The 7,845-nt window shown below is 44.5% G+C and overlaps 1 non-coding gene across 1 annotated transcript; it reads right to left on the bottom strand.

Moving 5' to 3' along the window:
• Window positions 1-6,948: 6,948 nt before the first annotated feature.
• On the bottom strand, window positions 6,949-7,059 carry LOC138283105 (U6 spliceosomal RNA). Its single transcript, XR_011201070.1, has one exon. It is a non-coding gene; the product is annotated as a U6 spliceosomal RNA (small nuclear RNA).
• Window positions 7,060-7,845: the final 786 nt, after the last annotated feature.

The raw sequence follows: 7,845 nt of genomic DNA, 5'->3' as shown, positions 1-7,845 counted from the left end.
GTAGCTCCTGGACAACCCAGAAAGCAGAGTGCAATGTTTTTAAAAGGTAGGACATGTACTTTTAAGTTTTACATGTCCTGGTAATTAACAGCACCCAAAGTTGTTTTTCATTAAAGGAAAGCCTATCTCTCTCATAGGTTAATGCTGGAATTACCTTCTTATTACATTTTATAAGTGTAATCCACAATGTGGAATAGATAACATTTTTCGAGTCTGGTGTCTCTGGACTCACAATTTAAAATCATAACTTATGGTAAAGTCCAATTTTAGACTGCAGTTCTGAAAATGCCACTTTTATAAGGTTGGCATTTTCTTACTTTAGCCATTTGGTGCCTACTGCACATCTCTGAATACATATCTGGGATGGGTGACTGAAGGGCTTTGTACATTCCCTCTAGGTAGCCACACACAAAGGGGGCTTGGGTGTGACTGATGGGCCCTACAGGAGTCTGATGGGTTAGCCTGGGCAGGATGAGAGGGAGAAGCTGACAGTTACACCTGAATGGGCTGTGTCTTGCCCCCACACAAAGAGATGAATACCCCCCTCCAGTGAGTTGGAAGCCAGGGCAGGAAAGGAGGACCTCTGTGCACTTCAAAGACCTTTCTTTGAAGTCTCTCTCACTTCAAAGGCACAACTGGGCTTAATTACTGGCCCTCCGACGCCACACACTATAGTACTACCACTGCACCTGTGGATACTCTGCCATCAAAAGGACTAATATGCTGCTACATGGACTGCCACTCTGCTGGAATTCTGCTTTGCTGTGCTGACCTGCTGCCCTCCCTGCCTAGGAGCAGGCATCTCTCCTACCCAGAATCTAAGTTACTCCAAGGGCTTGCCTCCTGTTTTATGAAGTCTCAGGGACACAAAAGACTTCCAACTCCCCTACTTGACCACCTGGTCTCTGCCAACTGAGAGTCCAGCCAAGTGCTGCAAATTCGGCCCTTGGAAGTGGGTATAAGTTGTGCATCAGTCAGAACCAATGCACTGCCGCCACTGCGCAGATCGAAACTCTTACATCGCCCCTGTTGCATGGATCGGAGTTGATGGCTCACCTCCCTAGCGTGAATCGACCTTGGCACATCGCCTTTGGAACTGCTGCATCTTGGACCCAATACACGGTCACTGTTGAGAGGGGGGGGCGGCAAATCAAGGCCTCATTGCTACTGCGTGGGAAGAATCGATGCATCACCATAACTACGGGGATCAACACTGATGCTCGCCTCGGCTGCAGCTTGCATCTTTCAACCCCGACGCAACCAGGGTCAAGGTACTTTTGTTCAGCAGGTCTAAGTGGGTCACTGTATCCAACCCGTGCTGAACTTTTGACTTCATTTCAGTCTGGTGCAAACATATAACCAGAGTTGGCACTTCTGGTTTCTTAGCACTATTTCACAGTTTATTCTTTAGAAATTCATCTCAAGTTCTACTTAGTGGTTTTTGTCATTTGGGTCTTGTTTTATTTATTAAATTAAGTTCTATTTTTCCAACCAGGTGTGGTATCTTTTTGCATGCTCTTTTAACTGTTTTACTACTAGAAGTGTTGCACAAATACTTGAAATATTGCCTCTCAAGCTAAGCCAACTGCTCTGTGGTAGGCTACCAGAGGGTGAGCATAGGATATCCTAGGGCGTGTTTGTGACTTACCCGACTAGAACTCTGGTTCCTGCTTGGACAGGGTGCATACCTCTGCCAGCCAGAAACCCCATTTTTTATCATCTGTTATCTAAAAAATTTATTTAGCATTCAGACTAATTTTGGCTAGATTTTCTTTGATTCTTTTTTTTTTTTCTAGACTGCCTTTCAATACGAATAGGAAATTCTTTGAAAATATGAATTGAGGTAATTATTGTACTACATATATTGATGTATCCGAGTGGTATTTGATGGAATGTAGAATATTATATTGGATGTAAATTGTTTCTCAACAATTGCATGGGTATACCTACACATCATTAGAGGAAGTAGATGTCAGTTTTATGTATATAAGAATGTGCAGTTTTTTTGCTTTATAGTTGACTGGCTCATACTGTGACATTTGATTTATATAAAGGAAATCTATTTAAAGAATGGTTTAAAAAGACACTTTTTGACTATGATACAAGTAAAAACAATAGAATGGAAAGGACATTCTAAAAGGAAAATTGACAAGTACAGTATTATATGCATACCGATACTTGTTTAGATAGGAGAGACTTTTTTTGTTGTTTTGTTTTAGTTTTCCAACGTTGTGTTTAGTCTTTTAGCAGTCTTGAAGAACTGATCAGTTTTCCTGTGCTGTGAATGTATATATTGCCCAGTTTAAGTTGACGGGTACTTGTGAGTGATATTTATATATTCCTAAGAAAGTGAGAACTGCAACTGTCTGTTCTACCATTTAGGACTATCTATGAATTTATTGAAATTTGTGTATGTTTTAATTGGTGATAGATTTTTCTTCATTTTGTTGGTGATCTACTGGAACTGTCAAATAAGCCCTCGTGAAGCAATTCTAGGTCAGGATCGGAGAAGAAAATTATGCTCTACTTTCTGTTACTTTTATTCCAGCAGACTTCAAATTATTCATATAAACTACCTTTCCAAGCAAGCAATGGGAAAGGCAGCTACAAACTTAATCAATCAACAGTCTTTAGTCCCTCATAACGAGCATCCTGTATGACATCCTCTTTCTTTCTTGCTCCAGCAGGCAGATGAGGGTCTTTCTTTTCTCTCTATAAAGTGTTTCTGTAAGTTTCCACTATTCTTTTCCACAGTGATTCACCACCTGCTGGCTTTAATGGTTTAATCTGGGGGGCCTGCGCGTGTGGTGCACAGGGCAGCCAACTACGGGGCCAACTCAACAAGACATACATGCATTGCGCTTCTCACTGCTCCTGCGGGGCCCCTCATTATTGGAGGTATTCAGATGAGCCAGGTTCCCCCAGGGAGCCTGTGCTTTGTTTATTCTCTCCCCAGGACGCCTAGAAGCCAAAACAGGGTCTATGTACAAATTTAAAAAAATTAGAGGGCCAAAACTACATTCAGGCCCGTATATCACACCAGCTCTCTGTTTGACATTTGCGTGTGATCACGCTCTGCCTTTTCCGGTAGGGGCAGGGCCCAGGCAGTTACGTTAACCCTCTCAGATCTCAGAGGGTATGCAGGCTCCAGGGTTCCACCAGCTGCGCGTTAACCTGACCATATTTAATGGTCTTCGCACAGTACCACATTGGCAGCCCCAAGCTGTGCTTTACATAAATAAAAGCATTACTGCATTGCAAGCAAGAATGGAAGATGAGTAAGTGGAAGAGGTGTCAGTCTCAGTACTCCCTCTTAATGACACATCGGTCGCCTCTGCGATTGAACCCCCTGGTCCTAATTCAGTTAGTCTATGCCTGCCCTGTTCCACTGAACACATCTCTAGATCCACCCAGTCCACAGGCTTCCCTCCTAGTGCCTGACCAAGCTATGCAACGCACCCCCTTTCCCACCCACCACAAGGATAACTCAGGGTTGATTTGAGTGCATTTGAGAGGCTAAAGAAGGTGTTACTCTCTAAGCCTTTCACTAGTAGTCTTAAAGATCCCGCTGAGTCTTTGGGCACCACTCCTGACGATCTGCCAACTGCGCACTACCTACAGAGAGATGTTCTTTCCTGATTGCGGTGGACCCCAAGCTGGGGAGATCTGGCTGCCACAAAGGCAGGCGCAGCGGCTCAAGGGGGACTTTTTTGGAGAGCCTATTATAAAAGAGTTAGGGGAAATCGTGTCCACAATCTTATCCCTTGACCAAGAGCAGGCTTCCATGACGAAAATCTTCCAACCCTGAATTTCTGCCAGGCCCCCTATGGCAGAGGGCGCTCAGTCAGCCGCATCTCCTCTCAAAGGCCTTACTTGATGACAAGGCCACCAGAAGGGCCAATCGCAGGACCAGTCCCGTCCTGGATAATGATTCTCCTCCAGGAGAGGCCAGAGGTGTTGATGGGGCACGAAGTTCCTCCATGGGACAATTTCACAGGGCCCTGTAAAGCAAGTGCTCGCCCTTCTTCCCGACAAAAGGTAGGAGGTTGACTGGTTTTGTTCTTCCACAACTGGGATGAGTTAACCTCGAACTTGTGGGTCCTTCAGATGGTTCAGGGCTTTCACATCGAGTTTTATGGTTTGCCCCATTGCACCGTCTATGTCCATTGTTTTTTTCCGAGGAGCAAACTACCTTGTTAGACCAGTAAGTGGTGGACTTGTTGTGCAAAGACGCTACTGCCCAGTCTTCTCTCCACCCAAGGGCTTTTCACAGTAACATCTTTTTAGTGGAGAAGCAGGATGGTGGTCAGAGATCAATGATAAAGCTCAAAGATTTCAACTGGGGGCTAGTTTAACACCATTTCAAGTAGGTATCTAAGATCGGTCATGACCAGATTATCAGATTGTATGCTTAGGTCTCAGGGATACATATATAATGGTTCCAATCTTCATGCCCTATTGTTTCCGTCTCATCATCTACTTGGACAATCTTCTCCTGATGGCTCAGTATCAGGACAGACTGACAGAGCAGTTGCAAACGACAAGTCACGTGCTCGAAAGCATGGGTTTTGTCATCAACAAAAAGAAATCCCTCTTTAATTCGTCCGGACAAAAGCCTTCCATGGTTTTGTCATCAACTCAGACAAGACAGTCAGCCTGCTCTCTTGGAAGATAATGAAAATCGGGAGAGAACTGAGATCTACTTTGTCCAAGCCAACATCCTCGGGTAGTACAGCTCCTGTCGTCCTCCATCGAGGCAATTTTTTCAGGCCCGCTGCATTACAAGGCCCTTCAGAGACTCAAGGCTTTTCACCTTTGCAGGTTCCTCCAATATTTGAGCACATACCTTTGACAAAATAAGTCTCTGACGAGATGCAGTGATGGCTGTCTCACATGGAGATGTGGAATAGCAGGGTCATCTTTGGATCGCACCCAGATATTACCATAGTCAGATGCAAGTAAATCTTGATGGGGAGCTGATGTGGGGATTCTTTCACAAGAGGAAAATGGGCCTCACAAGAACAACAACTCCACATAAACTCTCTGGAACTCATGGCAGGATCCTTTTCCATTTGAAATTGGACCAAAGAGAAATCGAGCTGCTCTGTCCTCCTAAAGATGGACATGTCAGCTGTTCGCTACACCAATCACCTGAGGGGACCCAAGACGAAACTCCTGGTGAGACTAGCCAAGGATTTCTGGAAGTGCTGCCTATCCAATAAAATATCGGTTACAATCGAGTACCTCCTGGGAGTCTCCATCGAAGTGGCAGATTGGTGCTTGAAAGTATAGTCCGATATGAGCTTGTGTCAACTGGATCCGCAGACCTTTAAGAGGATTGACAGTCGGTGGGGTCTGTTCACGGTGGATCTTTTCACATCATGCCTTGATCACCAAGTGGACACGTTCCAGGTAGAAGCCGGACACTATGGCAGTGGTGACAGGTGCCTTCCTACAGGACTGATCAGAGGAACAGGGATACACCTTCCCCCTTTTGCAAATATCACGCGACTGTCAACTCAGGCACGGCAGCAAAAGGCGGTGGTAGTCATCATCATCATCATCATCATCATCATCATCATCATCATCATCATGCTGTTTTGAAGGTTGCAAGTTCCAGGTCACCTGGAATTTTCTTGGGATTTTCCAATCCTTCTACCCCACAGTGCAGACCTTCTTAAAGATCCTCTAGAAAATCCTCACTTGTTAATCCTTCAAGGAAGGCTGCCTATCATGGCGTGGAGGATTACAGGGAAAGACAGTCTATGGACGTTCACAAGAGGCTGAGCGGATGCTGGCCGCAGTACAGGCAGATGGTACCACCAAACGATACAAATCAGCATAGTCAAGATGGGACTATTGGTGTGTACAAAAGGGTAAAGATCCCTTGGGGTCCGATGTTGTCCCAGTCTTGAATGTTTTGGCTTTGCTGGCATCCCAGGGCATACCATGTAGGACGGTGAACACATATAGGTCAGCTATTTCTGTAGGACATGTCCCGATACAAGGTTACCAGGTTGGTGAACATCTGCTGGTAAGAAAGATGATGAGGGGTATACGTCTGGTGTTACCCCCTGAACCAAGATATTCCTTTTTATGAGATGTGAATTAAATCAAATCTTTTCGGATCTTTGCAAAGAAATAATTTTTTCTCTTATAAAGAGATTTCAGGAAAACTCGCCATGCTCCTATGTTTGATTTTCTGCCAGAATCTCGGATGTTCGGGCTTTTGATTTTACAGGCAGAGTTCCTCATAGAACAAAATACAATTCATAGGTGGTCTCCGACCCGGCGTTTGATAAATTCCCGAAACTTTGTGTAGTAAGGTGCCTGGAAGCATATAAGAGTATGATGAAACCGCTTCGGCCTCCAGGTGAGAGGCAATTACTAATATCCCTTAAGAAACCTTTCAAAGCTGTCTCTTCTCTAAACATTGCTTGATGGGTCCGCTGGGTCATGCAGGAGGCTGGCATTGATGTGTAAGTTTGGCGCTCACTTGGTGAGCGGAGCCATGTCGTCTAAATTTTTTACGCCGAGTGCCCACTTGGAGGACATCCTTAATGCGGCAGATCGGTCTTCGGGCTCCATGTTTAAGAGGTTTTATTTTAAGCCTGTCTTGGATACGCCGTCCATAGTGGTGGACAAGCTTTGAACAAGCATAACTCTTGCCTCCAGTCCGGACATAGAATGAAAAATTTCCTAGCATTCGTAACTGAATGTTTCAATTCTATTAAGGAGACAGAGGCGAGGAGTATTCTGACAAAGTTTGAGGGAAGTCTTCATGCCCCTTTTTTTGGCAGAAACTGATTGAGTAGGTTTCCAATTCATAAGAAGCTTCTACACATGGTATAAGTATAATGGTCATTTTTTAGTTTGGTGGGCTTGTTGTATTGTTCCCATTATGTATTTTTCTTAAGATGTTAAACCAAAAGACTGTTTTCTCTGTGAAACAGTCTGCTTTTCTTTCTTGGAAGGACTCCAGGTCATCCTTGCGCAAGGCCATGCTAATCTTCTCTGTATTGTTCCAATTTTGGTATATGTGCTGTGCTTCTGAAGCTCAGCTTTACCAATTCACCTAAATATGTTTGAATACACACTGTATTCAAAATCTGGGTGTGGGCTACAATACAGAGACATTTACCAGGAAAGGGAAGCCTTTTGGCCTTGCCATAGGAATCCTGCAACCTGAATCGTGGTCTAGTCGACTACTTGGAAATGTTGAACAAGGAGAGACTATTAGTCCCAGTCTCCCTTTTGGCCAAAGTGCGGGCTCTTATGAAATCACTTTTTAAACGTATTTCCATTCTCCCTTTATAGCAGAATTGGAAGTATTTAGATTCCATGTAAAAGCTGCTAGTAAGCATTTAGTTCAAAAGTAGACTTCATAATACCTGGGGGATGGGAGAACTGCCCAGTTACATGGTTTAAAGAACAGTTGATGGACGGAATGCAGAACAGGTCAAACATTCACCCCCAGTCACAGATCTGGGTTTAATCCATCAGTTTCTTTGCTCACCATGACATTCCAGTTTGGACCCAGCCATATGCAAATCAGTCTTGACCCTGTTCCCTCTGGGAACAATCCAGCCCAAACTGCCAGACCAGGCCCACCCTGGACCAGAAACAAGCATCCTGGGAGCTGTTTCAGGGTATCGCCCCTCTTCAGCCAAGCTAGCTTGAATCTGGTTGCACAGTGAGCACGGGACCCACATCTGGGCATATCCTTCCCACTTGGTATAGTCACCAAAATGCAATTTAGTGCAGTATGTATAGCCTTTGCAAAATAAGCTGTTGGTCTGGGCTATTAACTTACCAATCCCTTTGATTCTATGAAAACAAAACTCT

The sequence above is a fragment of the Pleurodeles waltl genome, chromosome 2_2 (assembly GCF_031143425.1).
Source record: "Pleurodeles waltl isolate 20211129_DDA chromosome 2_2, aPleWal1.hap1.20221129, whole genome shotgun sequence".
In the NCBI taxonomy this organism is placed as follows: Eukaryota; Metazoa; Chordata; class Amphibia; order Caudata; family Salamandridae; genus Pleurodeles; species Pleurodeles waltl.
The sequence above is the reverse complement of the archived record's forward strand: the minus strand, read 5'-3'. Positions and strand labels throughout refer to the sequence as shown.